The following is a 25,568-nucleotide window of genomic DNA, read 5'->3' as shown; positions in this document are numbered from 1 at the left end:
TTGCTTTATTAATTATCATATTATATTCTTGACCCATAACTTTATCCATTCTATTCAGTAGGACTACAAGATCTTCTTCACTTTCAGCCAGGACAGCTATATCATAGGCATATCTTATCATATCTATTCGTTGGTCATGAATTACTACACCTGTCTGTTAATTTTCCCTTACTTTTTTCAGCGCCTCTTCAATGTATATGTATGTATGTATATATGTATGTATGAACACGTGTAACTGGATGAAATAGGTTTAAATTACTGGAAACCTGTTAAAATTACGGAAATTGATCGAAAATACGTAAAACTGAGGCAAATACGACAAATTGTGGATGAATGAGGGTACTTACATGCCCACCTTGGTGTATGAAAATCATTCCATTCCTCCAACACTGTGACTGACAACCGATGGTCCATGCTATCTGCGCTCCATGGGTTTAAGTCCTACAGAATATCCCCTTGTTTCAAGTGCAGTTATGCATTATAAACCATAAAAGTGAAAGACACAGCGTAAAAAGGATAGGTGGTTATGATGAACACCACCTAGGACACCGAAACAGTGATCACATACCTAGGTGCGATATGCATCGTCAATATGAGGTCTCAATGCTTTTGGTCTCTTTGAAAATAGAATACCGAGACATCTGCTACCCCGTTATTGTGGAACATGAGTTTAAATCTAGATGCCATCGTCTTTGGAGAGCTGTTTGGAAGTTCTCGACGATGCTGCAAACTCTTCCAGTTCCCATATACTGAAATGTTTTCCACATTTTTGTCAATAAGAAACATTGCCTCTGTCTTTTATTTCAATCATCCTGTGTGTTGTGAGAGCAACTTAACTAACACTATGTGATGTCCTGATTTCTGTTAGAGCTGAGGGATCGAATAATGTTGGTGCAGGCTTAGCACGTGACACAGACTTGAAAGTCATTGTGGAAACACGGAATGTATGGCGATGTACGATGCTGTTGTCATACACTGCTTCGATGTGTCACAGCAGAAAAGCAATGTATCAGACTGCTTATCAACGAACAACACAAGAACCCCTCTTGTGATTGATAGTCTTTGGGATATGGTCCTCCTACATTACGGGCGCCAAAACTTTACCCAGGTCGGTGCAAGCGACTTCAATCACTGGTTACCTGCTCCAATGGGCCAATACATGTATATTTAAAAGGATCACTACATATTTTCGATGTCAACAGTCATATGGTATTTGTTTTCGATATATCGGAAGAGGGGGACGTGGTAATATCGAGTTCTCTACCGGGTAATGTTAGCAAATCTTTTATAATTCATAGTTTTACTCTTTGGATATTATAAAAATAACGCCAAGACAAAAAGAGAGATATGTGCGGGGGGATATCTATAGAGAATCATCCAGTTTGAATGAATTGTAGGTGTTAGACTTCTGAATTTCTTTTTGCAGTCTGCATGTATTTTGCATGCTTGTGTATGTCCTCCTGCACATTAATGTGCTATTTTTCTTATTGTGATATTCTCTAGCTAGTCATTGACAGATGGAGGACTAGACATCCATTAACTAATGGAACAGTGCTGTTGAAACGTGATATGATTTCAAGAGAATTAACACCGCTCTGTGACTTGGCGGGGGACATCTCTTAGTCGTGGAAATCAAGTGGATTCAAATCCTATGTATTGAAGATTGGAACATTCGTGAGGGTATGACAGGTATGCAATACTATGACCATTGGGGAGTTGAGAGGTGAGCTCTATATCGCTTCATCTAAGAATTGTGGACAAACAAATTACAACCTCTCACATAAGTCTCGCGAAGTGACTTCAGTGAGAAAATTAGGAGCTAATACGAAGATTTTTACAGAGGGACAATCAGCAGCCGAAGCCCCTTCTTTTGATTTCTCGATAAATAAGCGACAACATCGTTCCATGTGGTTTGTGTGCCTACAAACTGATGGAGTGACATCTTAATAGGCAGATTACATTTACATCTATATGCATAAGCCACCTTATGGTGTGATGTGGGGAGTACCCTGTACCACTACCAGTAATTCCCTTTCCTATTCCATTTGCAAACAGAGCGAAGGAAAGAGTGCTTACATGCCTCCTTATGAGTGCTAATTTCTCGTATCTTATCTTCGTGGTCCTTGTGAGAAATGTATGTTGGCGGTGGTAGAAACCTTCTGTGGTCAGCTTCAAATGGCGTTTCTCAGTAGTGTTCCCCGGAAAGAGCGTCGTCTTCCCATTTGAGCTGCCTGGGGAGGACAGTCCGACGACAGCTGGAAAAAAAATTACTCACTTTGGAAAGTGACTCTAATGATCAGTTAAGTAACTAGCCTATCATTTGATATCAATGACGTGCCGCGGGGCAGGTGAAAGCGAGGGCTAGAGTACCACTGATAGGATTCAGGAGTTGGAGTGGTAATCAGGCTCTTTGCCTTGTGACGAGATTTTTAACGAAATTTCAATCTCCCACCTACACAGGGAGAGATGACCATCGTAATAAATTCAGCTACATTACCGCATTTATAATGTGTGTATAGTATAAACATGATATTTATAACTTAACTGTGCTGCTACCCTAAAAGACTGCATTGTGACAAAGCATTTGGTTACTTTAAAATAGTTCGAGAGTGATGAAGCATCCTATGACAGAGGTAGAGCATGTTCTTAGCACTCTATCAGTCCTGTGGTGCAAGATATAACAGATATTAGGCTGATTAAAGAGATTTTTTTTACCTGGTGAGAGAAATATAGCCCAAGCCATACTGTTGCATAATTTTCACAGCAAGTAACCGTACTTTAACTATCTGAAAACGCGTGTATCCACCAGATTTTTCTACCTTCGATAATAACTCGAGTGAAAGTGAGTAATCTACATGTGCTGTGAGAAATTCGAGGTGTATGGTCAACAACATCCTTGTCTCGATTGAGTAAAGTGGATTGTTTAAGCTGGGCGATCTATGACAGAGTGGAATTGGTTAGAACTACTGTGTAGGGCCGGCCGCTGTGACTGAGCGGTTCTAGGCGCTTCAGTCCAGAACCGCGCGACTGATACGGTCGCAGATTCGAATCCTGCCTTGGGCATGGATGTGTGTGATTCCTTAGGTTAGTTAGGTTTAAGTAGTTCTAACTTCTCCGGGACTGATGACCTCAGATGTTAAGTCCCATAGTGCTCAGGGTCATTTGAACCATTTGTACTGTGTAGGTCCAGGCCGCTGCTGGTGAGCACGAGGTTTCGTTCCACTGGAAATCATGGATTAGCTTAGCCTCACACGACAACCAGATATAAAGAATGCTCCGACCTGCCGGTTCTTGCCTGCGGCCACAGGGACAACTCCCAGCAGCGGTCATCCGGCGCCATCTGGATCAGTGATAGCAAAGTAACCAGTATGCTGGGTGAACGGCGACAGAAGCGGACGTGTGTGTTGTGCGTGAAGATTCCATATGGCGGGTGTTTGCGCTGGACGATTATTCCCCCATGTAAATTGATCGGTTGACTGCTTGGAGACAGTCTCTCTGGTCTCTGAGCATGCTGTAGGAAAGATTCATTGCTGTCGCAATTTCTCATGTGTTCTATGATTCTCATGCTGAAGTTTCGTCCCGTTTGACTGATACAGAAATAAGCGTAATTCTGTATCTGTCAAACTGGAGGAGTTAAAGTTAAACTATACACAAAAATTTGCGACAGCAATCAATCAAGCTTTTATCTACACGTAGAAAACCAAAATCACAAAGCAGAGTCGGCCGGGGTGGCCGAGCGGTTCTAGGCGCTACAGTCTGGAACCGCGCGAGCGCTACGGTCGCAGGTTCGAATCCTGCCTCGGGCGTGGATGTGTGTGATGTCCTTAGGTTAGCTAGGTTTAAGTAGTTGTAAGTTCTAGGGGACTGATGACCTCAGCAATAAAGTCCCATAGTGCTCAGAGCCATATGTACACAAAGCAGAGCATATTGAAAATGCATTACTCATTCAACACAAAATAACAATAAGACATCCTATGAGAAATCTGGAAGAATTTGGAATATATACGCACACATAAATCATCCAAACGATATTCCCAATGAACAAATCGATCTTAAATACAAAAATTATACAGAAAATTTTACTGACGTTATGGAAATCGAGAATGGATAAAACACACAGTTAAAGAAAACATGAAAATGGAGGATTTCATTATACGAGGGCTATTTAGAAAGTAGGGAATGTTTCCGTCTGACGCCGCTAGGCGCGCCGATCGCGTATATTTTGGCACTGCGTGCTCGGCAGCTCAGTCGGCATCCATCCGTGACAGTGGGAACGTCTCTCCACGTCTGGTTTTTTCGATATTCGAATTTGAAATACGCTCTGCAATCGAAAATCCCGCCAGTTGTGAGGTGCGTTCTGTGATACGGTTTTTGTTGGCAAAAATCCTAAAACCCATAGAAATTTACCGTGAACTGTGCGAAGTGTACGGAAACAACGTAATGAGTCAATGTTCTGTCCGGAAATGGTGCATTCGGTTTAAAAATGGCCGAACCAACGTTAATGATGAATAGAAGAGTGGACGCCCGAGCATTGTGACTGACGATCTTGTCGCTAAAGTTGATGAAACGATTCGTGAAAACCGTCGCTTCACAATAATGGAGCTTTCGCTTTCTTTTCCACAAATTTCTCGGACTTTGTTGTGTGAAATTGTTACTCAAAAGCTAGGCGGGCGTGACTCACTGGCTGAAGTGTCAGGCGGCAGAATTTTACGACGAAGGTCTTTCAAAGCTTGTCCACCTCTGTGATAAGTGCCCCAATAATTTTGGTGACTATGTGGAAAAGTAGTATGTCAGTCGCTCTTTCAGATGTATATAATAAAACGTATCTCTTGTACTTCGTATTTTTTAATGCCAAAACGTTCCCTGCTTTCTGAATAGCCCTCGTAAAATATCATATTATGACGTATTCTATGCTGGGCGCCCGGCCCAAGATAGTATTACGTAATTGTTTTTTTGTGTATTGGCAGGTAATGGTAAACACTGAAATCCCCGCACCACATTACCGTTGGATGTAGCTAGGGGAGTCGAAACAAAATGGCGGATATCATTAATCATAAAGTGGAATATCCAGTGGTAATTCCTTTTCGGCTGCAACTAAAAAGTTGCAGCTGTTCCATGATAATCGAAATGGCTAAGGAAGTGATCTGGATGGTATGACACAGCTGCAACATTTCTGCTGCTGTCGAAAACGAATTACCGCACGATACACCACTTCATAATTAATGGTATCTGCCTTTTTATTTTGGCTCCGGCGCTATTGTGCGGGACTTTAATATCTACCAGAAACGCAAATGTGTAGTAGCAAACAAGTAATTTAATTTTTTCGAGTTATATGACAGGAGGTAGAACCAAAATACACTCAGATGACAAAAGATAGGTGATATATCTTAACATTGTGTCGGACCTCCTTTTGCCCAGTGTAGTGTAGCAACTCGATGTGACATGGACGCAATAAATCGTCGGAAGATCCCTGCAGAAATACTGAATCATGCTGCCTCTATAGCCGTCCTTAATTGAGAAGTGTTGCGATGCAGGATTTATGCACGAAATGATTTCTTGATTATGTCCCTTGATGTGTTTGATGAGATTCTTGTTGGGCGAGCTGGGTGGCCAAATAATTCCCTCAAATTTCCGGAATGTCTTCAAACAAATCGTGAATAGCTATATCTCCCGGTGACATGGCGCATTGTCATATACAAAAATTCCATCGTTGTTTGGAAACATGAAGTCTATGAACGGCTGCAAATGGTCTCCAAGTAGCCGAAGATAACCAGTTCCAGTTAATAACCGGTTCAGCTGGACCACAGGACCCAGTACATTCCATGTAAACGCAGCCCACACCATAATACAGCCATCACCAGCTTGCACAGTGCCTTGTTGACACCTTGGCTCCATGGATGCGTGGGATTTGCGCCACACTCTAACCCTACCATTATCACTTAACAACTGAAATTGGGACTCATCTGGCCAGACCTCGGTTTCTCAGTCGTCTTGGATCCAACCGATCTTGCCGCGAGCCCAGGAGACGCGCCGCAGGCGGTGCCGCACTGTTAGCGAAGGCACTCGCGTCGGTCGTCTCCTACCACAGCCCATAACACCAAATTTCGCAGTGCTATTCTATCACATTCGTTTGTCCTATATCTCACATTGGTTTCTGCACTCTTGCTTGTCTGTTAGCACTGACAATTCTATGCAAACGCCGCTGCTCTCGGTCGTTAAGTGAAGGCCATCGGCCACTACACGGCACGTGGTGTGAGGTAAGGCCTGAAATTTGGTATTCGCAGCACACTCTTGACACGGCAGATATCAACATAGTGAATTCCCTGGCGAATTCGGAAATGGAATGTTCCATTCACTAGCTCCTACTACCATTCCACAGTCAGAGTAAGTTAATTCCCGTCATGCGGGCATGATCACGTCGGAAACCTGTTAACGTGAGTCACCTGGGTACAGGTGAAGCTCCGTTAATGCACTGCCCTTTTATATCTTGTGTATACGACCCTACCGCCATCTGTATATGTGCATACCGCTGTTCTGTAACTTTTGTCATCTCAGTGCAATTCATCTAATTACTGTTTTCTCTTTACGATTGATTCAAGTTAGGGAAAAAAAAAACGGAATGGTCGTGTGGCCCTGATAGGCAGGAGGTCCCATTCGAGAAAGTTCGTCCGCCGGGTTGCAAGTCTTATTTCAGGTAAGGCTCTGAGCATTATGTGACTTAACTTCTGAGGTCATCAGTCCCCTAGAACTTAGAACTACTTAAACCTAACTAACCTAAGGACATCACACACATCCATGACCGAGGCAGGATTCGAACCTGCGATCGTAACTGTCGCGCGGTTCCAGACTGTAGCGTCTAAAACCACTCGGCCATCCCGGCCGGCCGTAAAACTAGAAACTAGCAATAGAGATACTAACAAGAGCAGCCATGAAAAAATGGCCTATGCTTTCTGAAGGACACATGTTTATCCAAGAGAAAAGCCATTTCAAGTCCAGCTAAAAGAGACACCACATCACCATGATTAAAACAGAGTGTCCTTTACTCTATTGAATCTTGCGACTACGAGAAGCCGAGAAAGTCGAAAGGAAGATGCTTCGAAAAATAATGGGTCCGTATATTTGGATGGACAGCATACAGGGTGAATCAGCTAAAACTTGCACAGCAAATATTGCGGAAAAGAAAAGTGCTATTGATGTGCGATTTTCACAGAATGAATTGGTAGTTAGGGGCTCGTATTGTTAGCCTATCAACAGATCGTAATAACACTTGGAAAGTGTATTTTTTTGCAAACGTACACTTATTTAAATTGAGCAATGCCTATTGACATTATCAAATTAAAATAGGGTTAATTAGATTGTCAGTGGTGTTCGTTGCAGGATTCTAGTGCGAATCGTTTATGAGATATTGTATTTTGAAAAGTTCCTTCATCAGCACTTGTACAATATGTGTGGTACCACACACTACAGAACACAGTAAGTGCATACGCTAGGTGTGTCGATTCTGACCAGTAACAAGACAACAGACGATCACAGGTTGTGTTCAAAATTACCACCGGCAGCGACAGTACACGCTTCCAGTCTGGTATAGAATGAACGACTGTTGCACACGTGCTAGCATTTCAGCTTAGATGTTCGAGTAGGCTGCAGTAAAAAGTCGTTGCTTATCATCGGGTGTAGTTGGTATGTTCTTGTAGACAGCATCTTCCAGCTTTCCCCACAGAAAAAGAATCTACAGGCATTAAATCTGGGGAACGGACCGCCAAAGTACAGGTCCTCTGCGTCCAATCCAAAGATTTGGAAACAATTCGTGAAGAGACGCTGCAGTACTTCGTGTACTGTGGACTGGACAGCCATCATGTTGGTACTACAGGTTCCTTCTTGGCTGCAGATGAACGTCTTCTAGCATCCGTGGAAGATGGTCTGTTAGGATTCTGCGATAGTTGTGCTCGTTCAGTGTTCCGTCTACGAAACGTGGGCCAGTGAGCTGATGGTTCACTACCTTACACCACACCTTTACACACTATGGACTCTGATGTTCGACGTGAAGAAGCGAACACGGATTGTCAACAGACCAATAGTGCATGTTTCGACGGTTTATCTGACCATAATCACTGAACAAGATACATGATACATCTAAAGTATTCTATCTTAACGCCCATGTAAAGAATTTAACATGTTTCTCATGATCGTTTCCATGCAGCTGTTTATGGAGAGAAATGTAATAGGGATGGAATCTATGTCGCTGGAGAATACCTAGGACGCTTGGCTGCCTAATGGCACTTCCACGCATGATTGTGTGGGAGCTATGCGCGGTTCAACTGCAACAGCAGCAAGAACATTAATCTCCCCTTCTTATGTCGTCACTTGTTTCCTTCGGATACATTGTCTGTATGTTACATTAGCACTTTCACATCAATGGCCGAAGAGGCTGATAAATAATTCTCGAAACCGTTGACGTCTATTGGGATATCTTGCCGTGTACACTGTACGAGAACGAACTTCATTCTTGCTACACTCTCCACGTACCATGAGCACGTCGGCTTTTTCTGCATTGGTAAATCCCATCCTCTAGTCACGAACTACTGCTTGGACTGCCACACATTGACTGACAAGCAAATCGCGGAGCATACGCGCACACTGTAAGTAAACATAACGACATCGTGCCTAGCAACTGTGCAGAATGAATGGCACAAACAAGTGTCGGTGTGAAAACTTTTCAAAATACGATACCTAGTAAACGACTCATACAAGAATGCTGAACACCACTGACATTCTAATTACCATAATTTTAGTTTCTTAATGTCAACAGACCTTTGCACAAAAATACCCTTTTTAAGTACTATTACGATCTGTTTATTGTCTAACAATACGAGCCCCTGACCACCAACCCATTCTGTGAAAACCGCACATCGATAGCACTTTTCATTTCCACAATATCTGCAGTGCAAGTATTACGTGTGTTACGAGGAAGGGAAGAACCGCATCAAGTAAATGAAAGAGTAACTAAGTCAGTCAGAAGAAAAAGCACTCCGTCTTCGGGCCACGAGTGGCCTACCGGGACCATCCGACTGCCGTGTCATCCTCAGTGGAGGATGCGGATAGGAGGGGCGTGGGGTCAGCATACCGCTCTCCCGGTCGTTATGATGGTATTCTTGACCAAAGCCGCTACTATTCGGTCGCGTAGCTCCTCAATTGGCATCCAAGTGCCGACCACGCCCTACAGCGCTTAACTTCGGTGATCTCACGGGAACCGGTGTATCCACTGCGGCAAGGCCGTTGCCTGGTCAGAAGAAAGGAGGTTAAAAATTTGAGGATATCCATTTATGAGGAGAATGGGTGATAAGGGGCTGACAAAACAAATCACCACTATACTTGACAGCAGACCTTAAGCTTCATGCAAACGGAGATGAGAAAAAACCTTGAACGGTCTCAAATAATCGTAGAAGGCATCTCAGACCGTACAAAGTATATATATATGTGATCGAAAGCTTGGATAATAAACAGAAACTGGACAGAAGGTGCACAGACGAAAGAAGGCAGGTTGCGAGAGAGAGAATGGAAAGATTTTGGGATGCAAAGGAGACAACGTGTAATTGATACTTAACACGGTCTTTAATGGATGTTATCAAATATGAAATACATATACATCATTTGGTTGTACTAAAAAAGTCGCCGGTGGAGTAAGTGTTTTCCACCAATAAGTTATTGACGTCCCTCGCAAAATGGACTTCATTAGCAGCTGGACTTTTTGTGGCTGCAGCCAACTTATTGAAAAAAATGTGTTCCTAAATAATGGGTACCTTTATGGACCAAGTAAGTGACCTTAAATCTTGATGTATATTATTCTTATTTCTAGTCTGAATCCCTGAACACAGCTATTGGTTTTGAATAGGGAGATATACTGCTTGTCACAAATTTCGTTAGGGAATAAACATATTGAGATGTAGGAGGTAGATCCGAAGTTATTTGTACAGACTATTGCAGGACGTTCTTGAGCTCATGCAACAAATAATTTGTGTTACACCCTTTTGGACACGGAAAACGCTACCTTGGTTTGGTGAGTTATCTCAAGATATGTTCACATATGTCATTATGGAACGAAAGTAAGCAAAGTATGTCACATTTTTTTATAATTTTTATATCACGTTTGCCGTACAACATCAGCACTGAAATAAAGATTTGCTTAGGAGCTTCAGCAGTATGTGCTATGCTCCTCCAGTTGAATTTAGTATCAAGCTGTAAACCCAAGAATTTAGCACAGTCAGACTCTTCCAATTGTCATCATATTTTAGATATACACTCCTTACAAATTCTGACCTGGGTATAGTGTGCCTTTTCGAAGTTTAGTAACAAAAATTTGGCTAGGAATCATTTATTAAAGACGGCGAAATGTCCATGAACCACTCCTTCTGAAGCAATATTTCTATCAACTGCAAAAGAAATTTGTTATTCCGTAACATCAGCGATGAAATTTCATTAGTATGAACAACAAAAAGTAAAGACCCTAAGATGAAACCTTGCGACACACCACATGTAATTAGTTCCCAGTTCACTAACTACAGAAAGCGGAATACGGTTTTTCTACTGTCAGAAAGGCTGACAGTGTTGTACGCAGTCATAACTCTTTGTTGTTGACAGATAATATACGAATAAAAACGAAAGAATATTGTGTAAACAGATGGATATGATTTTAATTGAATCAACTGTGGGTTCTTAGTGAAACATTGTAAATTAACTAAACAAATACTGTTTTTGCCTTGTTTCGCAAATTTTGTTATTGTTACTGCACGTCCTAGGTTTCAGTTTATAAGCCAATTTTCAAGTACATTGCTGATTCCCAAAGACGTAATGCAAAGATAAACATGATAATAAGGCAAAGATAGTCATCTCAACTTCTTAATGTATCGATCCATGGCTTAATGCAAGATTATTTCAGTGACCATTTTTAACTATTTACATATGGAATTACACAATTCCGCAATTACAGTAACATGAATAAACATACTTGGAAGAAATTTTGCATCAGCCAAGAACTTTTTGTCTCCTGAAGGATTGAGGCCCAAAGCTTTACTTCTATGCTGGAGTCGTGGCATCGTCTAAAAGAGGTGACTAATTGAGTTGGGTTCGGTCGTTTAGTAATAAGTGTGGGGATGTACACATCTGTTTTTTAATTTCTAAAATTTCTGTTTGGTTGAGTTTGGCCCCCTTTTCCTCTTACACACAAAGAAAAAGGGGGATAAACTCAACAAGGCAGGAATTTTAGAAATTAAAGAACAGATGTGTACATCCACTTAACGAGCAAACCCAAATCGATAATTCACCTCTTTTACATGATATCACATCTCCAGGATAGAAGTAAAAGCATAACTTTACTCCAAGGTATGTTTAGTTATTGCTGCATTTTGTAATTCCATATGTGATTTGTTAAAAAATGATCATTGAAATAATTTCACATTAAGCTATGGATCGATACATTAAGAAGTTGATATAACTATCTTCGCCATATCATCATGTTTATCGATGCATTATCATTTTTGTGAATCAGTGATGTAATTGAAAATGGGTTTATAGCCCGAAACCTAGATTGTGTATTAACAATAATAAAATTTGTGAAACAAGGCAGATGGACTTGTTTAAGCGTTTTGTTTCATATTGACATGCTGGAGACTCTATCCAGCAGACGTGCACTCAACACACTGTACACAGATCGGCCTTTCGCACACTGTGCGCGGGCTGCACTTGTCCAGGTCCATTGTCTGCCGCCTCCGCGGATGGAGCTGTGTAATCACGACTAGTGCTGATGCAGCACCGGCAGCGAGCTGCTATCGCAAGGCCGCCGTCCCTTTTGACCCGGTGTGACGCAGTCGATGTTTGTGACGCCAGAGCGGCACCCAGATAGTGGACCCCGCGCCGACACTGCCTTGCCGTTGACCATTCAGTCGACTGCATCACTTGTTGGGCGATCATACGACGCTATATGGACTGCTTTCGAGGGCACTCACTAACAGAAGTCGTTTCAGAAAACTACAGCGGCACGCAAAATACACTACTGGCCATTAAAATTAATACACCAAGAAGAAATACAGATGATAAACGGGTATTCATTGGACAAATATATTATACTAGAACTGACATGTGAATACATTTTCACGAAGTTTGGGTGCATAGATCCTGAGAAATCAGTACCCACAACAACCACCTCTGGTCGTAATAACGGCCTTGATACGCCTGGGCATTGGGTCAAACAGAGCTTGGATGGCGTGTGCAGGTACAGCTGCTCATACAGCTTCAACACGATACCACAGTTCATGAAGAGTAGTGACTGGCGTATTGTGACGAGCCAGTTGCTCGGCCATCATTAACCAGATGTTTTCAGTTGGTGAGAGATCTGGAGAATGTGCTGGCCAGGGCAGTAGTCGAACATTTTCTGTATCCAGAAAGACCCGTACAGCACCTGCAACATGCGGCCGTGCATTATCCTGCTGAAATGTAGGGTTTCGAAGGGATCGAATGAAGGGTAGAGCCACGGGCCGTAACATATCAGAAATGTAACGTCCGCTGTTCAAAGTGCTGTCAATGCGAACAAGAGGTGACCGAGACGTGTAACCAATTGCACCCCATACCGTCACGCCGGGTGATACGCCAGTATGGCGATGACGAATACACGCTTCCAATGTACGTTCACCGCGATGTCGCCAAACACGGATGCGACCGTCATGATGCTGTAAACAGAACCTAGATTCATCTGAAGAAAATGACGTTTTGCCATTCGTGCATCCAGGTTCGTCGTTGAGCACACCATCGCAGGCGCTCCTATCTGTGATGCAGCTTCAAGGGTAACCGCAGCCATGGTCACCGAGCTGATAGTCCATGCTGCTGCAAACGTCGTCGAACTGTTCGTGCAGATGGTTGTTGTCTTGCAAACATCCCCATCTGTTGACTCAGGGATCGAGACGTGACTGCACGATCCGTTACAGCCATGCGGATAACATGCCTGTCATTTAGACTGCTAGTGGTACGAGGCCGTTGGGATCCAGCACGGCGTTTCGTATTGCCCTCCTGAACCCACCGATTCCATATTCTGCTAACATTCAATGGATCTCGACCAACGCGAGCAGCAATGTCGCGATACGATAAACCGCAATCGCGATGGGCTACAATCCGACCTTTATAAAAGTCGTAAACGTGAAGGTACGCATTTCTCCTCCTTACACGAGGCATCACAACAACGCCGGTCAACTGCTGTTTGTGTATGAGAAATCGGTTGGAAACTTTCCTCATATCAGCTCGTTATAGGTGTCGCCACCGGCGCCAACCTTGTGTGAATGCTCTGAAAAGCTAATCATTTACGTAGCACAGCATCTTCTTCCTGTCGGTTAAATTTCGCGTCTGTAGCACGTCATCTTCGTGGTGTAGCAATTTTAATGGCCAGTAGTGTATATGGGATTCTGTAGATTCTACTAGCCAGTTTTGCAACTATAGATTCTAGAATCAAAGTAGCAACGAAGTAAGTCTTTTTTTTTTTTTTTTTATTCTCAGCAGATTTGCGCAAACAAAGGAAGTTTCTCGTAGAAGAATGTTACAATCATTTCCGTGTCGTTTTCAAAGCTTCCGTCGTCTCGTCGGAAGTCTCACTCGTGATAGTGACATTAATCGACGCACTTTGTACAACACATCGTGTTACGAATCCTCCCAAGAACGCCACACGCAAGACGGGCGTGTGGGCAGCCACGGAAGGCTGACGAACAAACCGCTGCTCAACCCATAATTTGCATAATCAAGAATTAAAGCGTCTAAATAATTACAGAAACGAAAGAAACCGTGTAATAACAATTCCCTACACACAGAGGAACCAAAATCTGTAAACAGATTTCGGCTGTTGTCATTTTGCGAGAAATTAATAAATTGTTCAATATGGCGGCGACTGTTGGAATGATTCATGTTCAAACCGAACATTTTCTTGGTCTTGAGATGTACATGAACACAGGGAGGCCCAATGTCCCAACGACGGAGGCTGAACCAGGTCAGGAAACCTCTGGTGCAAAGAGGAAGCAGCCAGGTCTATGGGCCAGCAGGAGACAGCTAACTGCTTGACCACTCAGCAAGTTGGCATCGGAACTACTTTTTTCAGCTGTAGGCACACCAGTGTGAGGTGCGGCCCAGTTAACAAAACCCTTGAGCATCGCTACTCCGGGGCATTCTGGAACATCTCCTTGTAAGGTCTGCCAGCTACCGCCTCGCTCGTGAGGGCCTATTCTTCACAATTACGCTCTGCCACGCGACAGTGAAGCTTCACAGTTCGTGACTTTGGGCATGATGCTCGGATTCGATCGCCCTTTCAGTCGACACATTCTGCCTCGACATTAGCAAGCCTCGTTTCACCAATTTAGGCTCTCAATCAGCCAGTGACAACCTTCATTATAATTTGATTTCCTGCCACTCTTTCTACAGATGAAACCGCTAGCCAAGCCCAAGAGTTCATACAAAATGTTCTTGAAGCTTCTCGAACAATTTAAAGCAATGTATACCCGAAGAGCTTAGCCAGTCACAAGGCTTCCTGGATACAATGGCGGCAAAGTGCTACGCATTCTTCGTGGGAAGAATTCTTAACCGTTGACTCCCGGTCGCCTGTGTAGCAACAGGAGATGCTTTCCAATGGAGCTGAAAAAACGGCACGTGATTCTTGTTAGATGGCTATATTTATTGCCTCCTTTCAGCTTTCGCCTGCAGACCTGAAAACGCGAGGTGACATTCGTTGGGCCACTTCACAGGACCGTTTTGTAGCAGACTGTAAGATTCTGCCCTTTAGCCCCTGAGAAAAAAAGTCCAAGCTCGCCCCCGACTAACCTGAAGTTCGTCGCTTCCTCAGTCCCTCTTGCTATCTTAGCCAGCGCAAAAATTACTTTTGTGAAGCATGCACTTCTAAAGTTGTTAGTATGAAGTTGTGCGGTAACAACCAGAATGATTAATAAACTGATAACCCCACTTAACCTCCGATCTCAAATGATATAAATGTGTTAATCTAATTGACCCAATTAATTAAGTTGATTAATCATGTAAAGAGGCAAAACACTACCACTTTATCATGTGACTGGACCATGTAGAATATATTGATTCAAGCACCTTAAAATCTATTCACACTAAAATTGACGTGGTTTGGAAGACACAAAGCTTCAGACACATATCATCACAAGAACAACATCTCGTAGCATAACAGCTATAAAATGGAATCAGTGGCTGTTACCATCAATGTCTCACAATTTATTCATTCAGACTTCTCACTATTGACATTAAAGTACAGAACATAAAAGAAATCCATAAATAAATTAATAAAATTTCATTAGGAGTTGAACAAATATTTGACTTTCCGTATTCTCTTCGTTGTATACCTCCATGTATATATATTGTACCGTGATTTGTGGCACGTTTGTGTTTCTCGCCATTGCCTGGGCGTATTTAGGTTGATTTGTCCGTGGGACATGCGATAGGTCACCAGAGGCGCGTGCAAGCTACCTCAACTGCCACTACAGGTCAGTGACAGGCAACGATTTAAGGTTACATCGGTTTTTTCAACGCCAGTTTAACGATACTGTTAAAACGTTTTCTATAATAAAAGTGGAAACAGAACAAAGATTGAAAAATTTAAAGTACCCCTCTTTCAAGGTACCTTGAATCAAAAAAAAAAAAAAAAAGGTTCAAATGGCTCTGAGCACTATGGGACTCAACTGCTGAGGTCATTAGTCCCCTAGAACTTAGAACTAGTTAAACCTAACTAACCTAAGGACATCACAAACATCCATGCCCGAGGCAGGATTCGAACCTGCGACCGTAGCGGTCTTGCGGTTCCAGACTGCAGCGCCTTTAACCTTGAATCAAAAGGTTAAACTAAACAGGCAAGTAAAAGAATAGTTAGTCCGTCCATTGTTTGCTGCTTTCCTCTAAAAGTCGTAAGTGGTTCATTAATACAAAAAATCACTAGCATTCTCCTATTGGATCTAATTTTTTGAAACTCTGCTCAAAAATCATGATGTTACCAGGGATAGTGCCACAATTTGGATATTGCGAGTACTCAGTGCTAAAGGGTGGAAACTGAGGTTGACAAACTGTATTTTTCGTGTTAATTTGACCGTTTTCAAGGGCTACAAACAGAGAAGAACATTTTATAGACACAGACAGCATATCTACTTTCTACTTTTATTGTAAACTATGAATTGACTGTTGAGTTTTAAGGTCTATCCATTTACACTGAAGCACGAAAAGAACTGGTATAGGCATGCATATTCAAATAAGACAACAAGTGTCTAGCTTAGTTGTTAGATCGGTTACTGCTGCTACAATGGCAGGTTATCAAAATTTAAGCGAGTCTGAAAGTGGTGTTACAGTCGGCGCACGAGCGATGGGACACAGTATCTCCGAGGTAGCAATGAAATGTGGATTTTTCCATACAACAATTTCACGAGTGTACCGTAAATAACAGAAAACTGATAAAACATCAAATCTCCAACATTGCTGCGGTTGAAAGGAAATACTGCAAGAACGGGACCAACAACGACTGAAGACAATCGTTCAGCATGATAGAGGTGCAACCCTTCCGCAAATTGCTGCAGATTTCAATGCTGGGTCATCAACATGTGTCAGCGTGTTAACCGTTCAACGAAACATCGTCGATAAAGGCTTTCAGAGCCGAAGGCTCACTTGTGTACCCTTGACGACTGCACAAACAAAGCTTTACGCCTCGCCCGGACCCGTCAACACCGACGTTGGACTGTTGAAGACTGGAAACATGTTGCCTGGTCCGACGGGTCTCGTTTCAAATTGTATCGTGCGGATGGAGTCTACAGGTATGGAGACAACCTCATGAATCCATGGACCCTGCATATCAGCAGGGGACTGTTCAAGCTCGTGGGGGCTCTGTAATGGTGTGGGGCGTGTGCAGTTGGAGTGATATGGGATCCCCGATATGTGTAGATACGACTTACAAGTGGCTAGCTCTATCTTCTTCCTAACTCGTGTTTTCTACTGAAAATCTCGTGCTTCTACTCTTGTTAACTTTACTATTACAGAGATCGCCAAAACTTATTTTTTTTATTGGTCCTGTGCGCAACAAATAACTTACTTGGTCTTTCTGCTGCCACTGCTTGATCTGCTGCATTCCATTATTTAACAAAAACATAATAAACCTATTATTCATGCTGAGTGCAATGCATGTTCTGTATGGCGGCTCCTGCTGTTGCTGCGGCTGCGGCTGCTGCTGCTTACTACAACTACATATAATTCAAGAGAAAGAGTTTAGTCAAATCTAAACTCGATAAATGATAACCCAATCAAAAAACTATATTCTGAAAGCGATTTCTCTCATTCTATTAACAAAACGCTAGAAGCTCTTTGAACAATCGCTTCGTATGTAAATCTGCCTCCAGTGGCATTAAAGCAATATTGCAAATTAATCAAGCTCTTGAGACAGACTGAAATACTTCTCAATTAAGTACATAGTGAAACAATTCCCTGACAATTACAAAAGAAATCAATGACAAAATTCAATACTTAATCTAACAATCGTTTCCCTTAAGAATTCAACTCCTATCATTATCAAAATTACCGTCTGCTGCTACGCACATACACAAACCCTTTTCTTTAAATTAATAAGCACGCTGCAAATTATAAAAAATATCAACTAAATACCAAATCCTGTGCCGCTGCTGGCGGACACGGCAGTACGGCAGCTCGGCGACGACCCCTCGCCCAACACACGTGCGCACCACAGCAGGCGGGCTCCCACACTGGCTTCAAAGCTGCCACAAGTTAATCCGTGCGCTGCGAAGCGCGACAACAATATCTTAGATTCCAGAGCTTGTGTATGCGCGCTGTAGCCAACCTTTACATCCTAAGAGAGTATTGCCAACTCTCAGATTCCTACAGGTGACACGTACGTAAGCATCCTGTCTAATCACCTCCATCCATTCACATCCAGTGGGCATTCCGACGGACTTGGGCAATTCCAGCAAGACAATGCGACACCTCACCCGTCTGGAATTGCTACAGAGTGGCACTCCCGAGACATTAAGATTATTGAGCATGTCTGGGATGCCATGCAACGTGCTGTTTACAAGAGATCTCCGCACTCGCGTACTATTAGGTATTTATGGCCAGCCCTACAGGATTCATGGTGTCAGTTCCTTCCAGCACTACTTCGGACATTATTCAAGTCCATGCCACGTCGTGTTGCGACACTTCTGCGTGCTGGCGGGGCCCTGCACGATATTAGGCATTGTATCGGTTTCTTTGGCTCTTCACTTTATTATACAGCAAGGCGGTTGTCGCTTCTCCCGTTTTTAATCTTTTGAAGTAAATGAAGCATTATACTTCGTTGATACAGCAGTTTACAAAATACTTTCAGACTAAAGATGGTGCCATTCTGTAATACAACTGATGTTGGACGACGATAGTGAGAAACTAGCATATAGACCATATGGGGAAAACCTTGTACACTGCATGTACATGCATGCCATCTAATAGACAACGCCCCATTGTAATGGGTGCATTGCATTATAGTCTCAGCAGTGATCTAGTGATTCTTATGCCATCTGTTTGTTACTCGTTTCTGTTTGCCCTGTTATTACAACAGCACTGATCTCTTTTTCCATTTTCTATAATAACGCAATATTTCAAAACTGTGGAAATTTTTCGAACAAAATTACTCGTTCTTTAAAATAGTTTCGTTTAGAAAAGAAAAATTTTAGCATTTTCGCTAAGTCTAATTGATATTTCGGTTTTTTACCCGGTTATTAGTAAAAAATAAAAACATCTCGTATGACTGAGCCCCAACAAATACCGAAAAATATTCGTTATTTAGACCTAAAATACCAGTATTGGTTCTAACCGCTCAGTTTTACCCATCCTTACCAGCAAGTGGGAGCACAGGTACAGCCACCTGGAGCCGAGGCTGATTGTGGCTCACTGGCAACACGGAGTACTGTTCTGGCTGGAGCAATGGATGGTACTCGGCCCCATGCTTCAATGGGCCATGGCGCAGCTGGGAGTGAGTAACTGCTTTCTGGTGAGAATTTTCTGTTGTGACAGAAGAGAGTGTGTTTCTGGTGACTATAAACTGCGGTTGGTGAAGTCAATAACTCGGCCGTGGCGTCCCTCCTGCCGGTTGCTGAGGCGAGAAGAAGTGACCCTCACACGTCTTCGGATTGGGCACTGTCCTCTCACACACAGCTTTCTATTACCGCTGGAGGATTCCCCATTTTGTGATGCTTGTGGTGTGCACTTCTCTGTCCGCCACAGACTGCATTTTATACCGTGATGCAAGGGCGGAAGCACAAGTTGATGGAGATCTGCCCTGTGCGTCAAGGGTTTTAAGGTTTTGTGATGTGTCTGTACTCTGGCCTAAACTTTTAGACTGGAGATTTTAGTGTACTGCAAAGTGGCTGGCTCCTCCCTCTTTTCCTTGCGGTCAGCCAGCCAACTTCCATCTGCTATATTGTTTTAGCTCCCTCTACCACTTTCTTCCTGTGTTGTCCATATTTTACTGCTGATGGCATGCTTCGTCCCACGCTTTGGTGTGGGTAGGCACATATTTTTCCAAGCTTGTTACCCGTGTTTTACGTTCTGTTTTACCTTACTGTTCTGAGTATTTTCTTGACACCCATCTCAGTTTGTTACTGAGTGGGCGCTCAAGACCTTGCCGTCGTGCGCCCATACAACCCTCTCCATCCATCCATCACTAGTGCTATATCGTCACTCACACGGTTCCATCAGTGCTGACCCACTTAAGTCACCAGGAGAGTAAGTTTGCTAAACACAACAAGGCCGTTGTTGGCCCTGGAATTTGTAGAGGAGAGCTCTATTTGATGAAACCATCCTTATGACGAAGTTTGTCTTACTAGCTACAGGGTGTAATAATGGTGACTGATAACTTACTGTGTTGTCCTTGGTTGAGTGGATTTTATAACTGGGTACCGGGCAAAAATCCTTCACTGGGTATCTGTGTACTCCTGTTGCTATATGCATTGTTATTTATCCATGGCCCTTTTGTAAATTTAAATAATTCCAGCGAAGCAAGTATTTCATAGTGTATTATTGTATTTGAGCTCTAGTGTCTTTTTATAACTGACTGTCGTTTCCTTGCTTATTCCTTCTCGTTTATGCACTCTGGGTTATTACAAGAGTTATTCGGAAAGCAAGGAACGATCGGTCGCAAAATGGAAAATACAGTGAAAATCTGATGAAGCTTTGCACAGATGCGTTGGGCATTGTGTTTTGTACACCTGTCGATCGCATCATGTCGCTCTTTTCAGTTCTGAGCTCACAATGAGAATGTAAAGATGGCTAGAAATTAGCGTCTCCCGCCAAGTATATTGGCCTGGCGAAAGATTTCGCCTGAAGCTATGCAATCCACATAACATAATTGTCATGCAGTTCGTTCTACATGACAATTGTCGGCCTCACTCTGCAGGGGCAATGAAGACGTTCCAGCAGCGTTTTCGATGGGAAGTGTTTGATCACCCATAATACAGCCTGTAATTGGCTACCCCTGAGGTTCATCTCTGCTCAAATGAACTGAAGAAAATATTTTGGTACAGACAACAAGCTGCAGTCCAGAGTACAAAATTGTCGAAAGCACTGGCGGCTGTCTTCTATAACGAGGGAATTGAAAAGTTGGTACAACACTACGACAGATGTCTAAGTCTCAGCGGCGACTGTGTAGAGCAGTACCTGGAAGGGGTAGCTAACCGTTGCAAATAAAACAGTTTTGTTTTTCACTGTGGTTTCCATTTCGTGACCTATCGTTCCTTACTTTCCGAATAGCCCTCGAATAATGTTTAATAAATTGGATTTACATTTTGTTTATGCCCACACAACCCCCACCTACGTTCCATGCCCACAGTTTGATGCGACACATCATGCATTTGTGTTGCATAAGTCCTTTTTACATTATTTTCTTCGTAGATGAATGTTGATTTCTCAGGATCCTACCCATGAGCCGAAGTCTTACTTCACTGCTGAACTTACGTCACCGTTTCGTCTCCTATCATCTGGCAATTATTTCCATGTAAGTGTTTTTGGGTGATGATTGAGCCCACTAGTGATGTGTTAATCCTGTTATCAACGAGAACTTGTTTTTCGTGGTGTGCAAAAACAGACGGTTTGGTTTAAATTGTCCACATCAATCCGCACTTTCGCCAAAGGTGTTCTTTTTCTTCTATATGATGATCAGTCACTGCTGTCCTCATCTTTGAAAAGCCACAGATAACAATATTGCTAAACAATCACTTTGTGGTCGAAGCTTTTTCCTTGTCCGAGTTTGCTTCCTAAAACGTAGTAAGGAAATGTGGTTCTACTTTGAGTAAACACAATTTCTCTGGCCTTAGAAAACTCCAATGAAACCCCTGTACAAGCACGAAAATAGATCTGCAAAAAGTAAGTACACACATTTACAAACATAGTCTACTCCCCATCTTCAATTAGTATTTCATGAAGCCTAATCACAGTCAACATATATTTTTTCGAGAAATAGTATTGTACCTAAAAAAACGCCCATCAAAGAGTAGAACAGCGAATTTTTATTTATAAAATAACATAATATAATGACAATAGTGCTATAGAAATAGAAAGGAAAAAGATTCGATAATACCATATAAAGTCTAAAAAATAAAAAGTTATTAATTGCAGATGACATATTGGAAGGCAATAATTATAGCTGTGCTGCAAATATCACACAGACTTGTGAACACCAATATATAATAAGAAGGTATATATTTATTAGTCATGGTAATATTTCAGTTAATACTCATAGTAACATAAATACCATAATCTCAAAAACTGGTAAGTTTCATAATGCACAAATTCTTTGTACATTGATCAATACATAATAAATAAAACACACTGAAGATGGAGAAACTTTTCTGAAGCATGTATGGGTAGTAAAGCAAGAAAACGTGTTTGCTCAAGACAGAACCACATTTACTTGTTATGTATTACTTAACACGTAACAATGTCACACTCTTCTCCATCTTGAGTCACAAAAGGTCGAACTCAAGACTGTTCATTCTAGATATCTACTGTGAAATTATTGTCCTTAATGTATTTCGATTATGTGCTGACAGAATTACTTTTCAGAGTTCAAGAAGCCCTGGATAATGGGGTTACCACTAATCACAGGCAGGACCGAACCATATGAGAGATGATTCATCTTAAATGTGTTCTTCACTGTTGAGACAAATACTATTTACAAAGAGCAGCTGTCTAGTTTCTATTCGGATGCCACTCACTTCACTGTTCAAATCGCTATCAGGGCTCAAGCAGTCACTACATCTCGTCTCTTGCAGGAAAATGCAACACAGAAGCAGCATAGCCACTAGTAATGAAAGAAAATGAACCTGTTCTATAGCGGATCAGGAGTGGTTTTATTTTTCAACGAATCTTATACTCAATTCCAAACGTTTCTGCAGTCTCTTATGGCATCACGATCACAAAATTAATGACGCCAGGCGATGATTTTTGTTGTACTGTCCTCTGATAATGTCGCCAAATGGTTTTCTACCAACCCGAATGAAAGCTGATTTCCAATAGTCCACCTCGAGTATCAGCCTGTAAACTGAAGAGATGTGGTCATAAAGTTTTAACTATCACTTCGAAAAAATAAAGTTACATAATTATTTTATAATGAATTATTCTAGGCAAGCTGCAGATAGTTGAGTTAGTAGTGCTCCTACGTTACTACAAGCTTGGCTTTAGCGCCATTCTCAAGTAAACCTGTAGATGTTATAGTTGGTGAGTCTACTTATATTTACAAAAATCGTACATAAAGATCAGTTTATATACATACCTACACATAGTTGGAACAGACGTTCATATTGCATCAGCGAGTAAACTGTTGGCTGTCTATTTGTTGCTGGACTATTATGAGTCATGTAATTTCTATTTGTGTAGATCTTTTTCGTGAACTGCTTTTGACAGCTAGATTGGCAGTTTATCCTCATTGATCTTTGTGTTTACAGTATAAGTAATAGGGTAGTGAGAACACCACCCCACACAGCATTGTTGCCAAATTTAAGATGGAATGGTGCCACTACCCCAGTTTGCGTTGTTGCCAAATTTATTCAACATGGAATGAGGGAATCACCCCACTCTGCATGGTTGCCAAATTCTAATCTTCACTTAAGTTATTGTTCTGTTCCATGTCACCCTCTCCCCCCTCCCCTTAAGCCATTGTTCAGCTCTCACTACATTCTGCTTTGTTACCAAATTTATAAACCTCCTTAACCTATTATTCTGTTCATTGGTTTTCCATGTCACCCCCTTATCCTGTGGGAAATCACCCAGCCCTCCCCTGCCCTCCCCCCACTTTCGCTCCCCATACCCAACTGGAAACCGGCAAGAAAGAGACTTGGTCTGCACTGGACTGGAATGACCCCTTGACAGGAAATTCAATTACCTAGTAAAGGACATACTGTTTATTTATAAAAATCAATTCGCAGGGGTTGGATCTCTCTTTTATTTGGTGCGAAAAACTCATCATTCTCTGCTGATTTGGAAGATGCAGGTCTCATAAAATATGTGAAAAAGAAGTAATTAAATTGGAAAACGCTCAATCTGTGCTGAGCTGTTGGACTGGAAGGTCCAAATATTATCTTGTCCAGCAACTACATATCCTAATTATGTAATTACACCTCAGCAGACTTAGAGCGTTGTCTTGTTGGAAGACCCACGTGTGTGTATGTGTCTGTGTAAGTGTGTGTGTGTGTGTGTGTGTGTGTGTGTGTGTGTGTGTGTGTGTACTCACCTTGACATGTAGGGATCGACTGAGTTAGTGCACAATGCCACCACCAGAGAACATCCCACATCTCACCCCTTGCTTCCTCCCTCCCCACATCTCCCAGAAAAAAATGGCGAGAAAAGGACTGAATCTGTGCTGGCGAAGAAGTATCTCATGACACAAAATTCAAATCAGTGTGAATAACATATTAATGCATAGTCTTTATTTAATCAGTTTGCGGGAGACACAGCCCCCCACTTGGGCAGAGCTCATGTCTGCACCCTCACTCTCACTTCCAATGACTTAATAAATCCAAACACTGACAAATAGAATGAAACGCAGTACAGTAGCCGCCGTTTGGGGTCTCCCAAAAGTGTGCCTGTCGTCCAGACGCCGCCTTTGGAGGTCAAAAACCGTGTATTATCCTAAGTACAGATTACGATACTAGATACTTCTGACAACAGACCGAATGTCAGCCTCCTATGATCTTACAGTCCCAAACAGAGCATCAAGTGGTAGCTTTCTGTTGATCAGGAAAATCCAGACTTACTTCCTGTCTCCGTCTCTCTCAAGAGGCTACTTCCTGTTTGTGTGTGTGAGACAACATCTGAAAACACGCAGAGAGAGGTTTTCATCCATCCTTAGAATACTGTGTTTCTCTTGGCTCATGCTGGGGATAAAGTGAGAGCTGACGCAATTTCGGTATCGAAAATAGAGGGAAATAGTCCATTTGCTCAAACCTATCCAATTAATTGTTTAACGATTTACAGGAGTCGAATAGATCGCTTAAAACACCCACAGCCACATTACAATGTTACCTCTACATAATAAAAACATTCTCATAGCATTAGATAATCACACACAAACATTTTGCAAATCAAGAATTAAATTTCTGCCACAAATAGCTCATAGTACTAAAAATATATATCTAAGGACTTTATGCACTAACATCTGACAGCAAAAGCACCTTCTCCACAATAACGTTTCCACTAAAAATATCTGGTGAAAAAATGTTACCGATTACACACACTCAAGACTGTGAAGAGTGCACCATCCGCCAACTGCTGCGAGCTGTGGACACGCCACCAGCTGGTACATCATCTCTCACTCAGGCACCAGTCAGTAAAGACCTGCACATGCATCAGCAACTGCACGTCCATCCCCTGGCATCCACACATCAGTCCTACCAAATGCTCAGAGGTTGGAGAGGCTGTCGCCAAGAAGTCAACCGATAATTTTTTATGGGGAGATAATCATCCAGCACAGACACCCCTCATATTGAATCTTCTCACACAGTACACATGTCTACTTCTGTCACACTCACCCAGCATACTGATCATTTTGCTAGTCAGTCATCCAGAGGGCACCACAAGGGCAGCTGCCAGGACTTGTATCTGCAGCTATGGGCAAGAACCAAGAGATCGGAGCATCCTTTGTAACTGCTGGTCGTATGAGGATAAGCTAATCCGTGACTTCTGGTCAACTGAAGCCTCGTTCCACTCATGCCACTGGCTGCAGACATTGCAAGACAAGTAGCAGCAGCTTGGACGTATACAGTAGCTCTAACCAATCCCACCCCAACATAGAAGGAGAAGAAACATATGATTATGCATAATAGAGCTCCAGATAGAAGGAATTTGAAATATTTTATGTACATCACTTGTGCTATCAATTCTGTAGAACTCGTAAGCATACTATAATGTTAAAGCACTGTGGTTTCTGATAGATTAGTCATGTGGAATGCAACGCTGTTAATACTCCAAAGCACAAAATATATTTCCAACAGATGACATACATTCACCCT

The sequence above is a fragment of the Schistocerca piceifrons genome, chromosome 6 (genome assembly GCF_021461385.2).
Source record: "Schistocerca piceifrons isolate TAMUIC-IGC-003096 chromosome 6, iqSchPice1.1, whole genome shotgun sequence".
Taxonomy (NCBI): Eukaryota; Metazoa; Arthropoda; class Insecta; order Orthoptera; family Acrididae; genus Schistocerca; species Schistocerca piceifrons.
The sequence above is the reverse complement of the archived record's forward strand: the minus strand, read 5'-3'. Positions refer to the sequence as shown.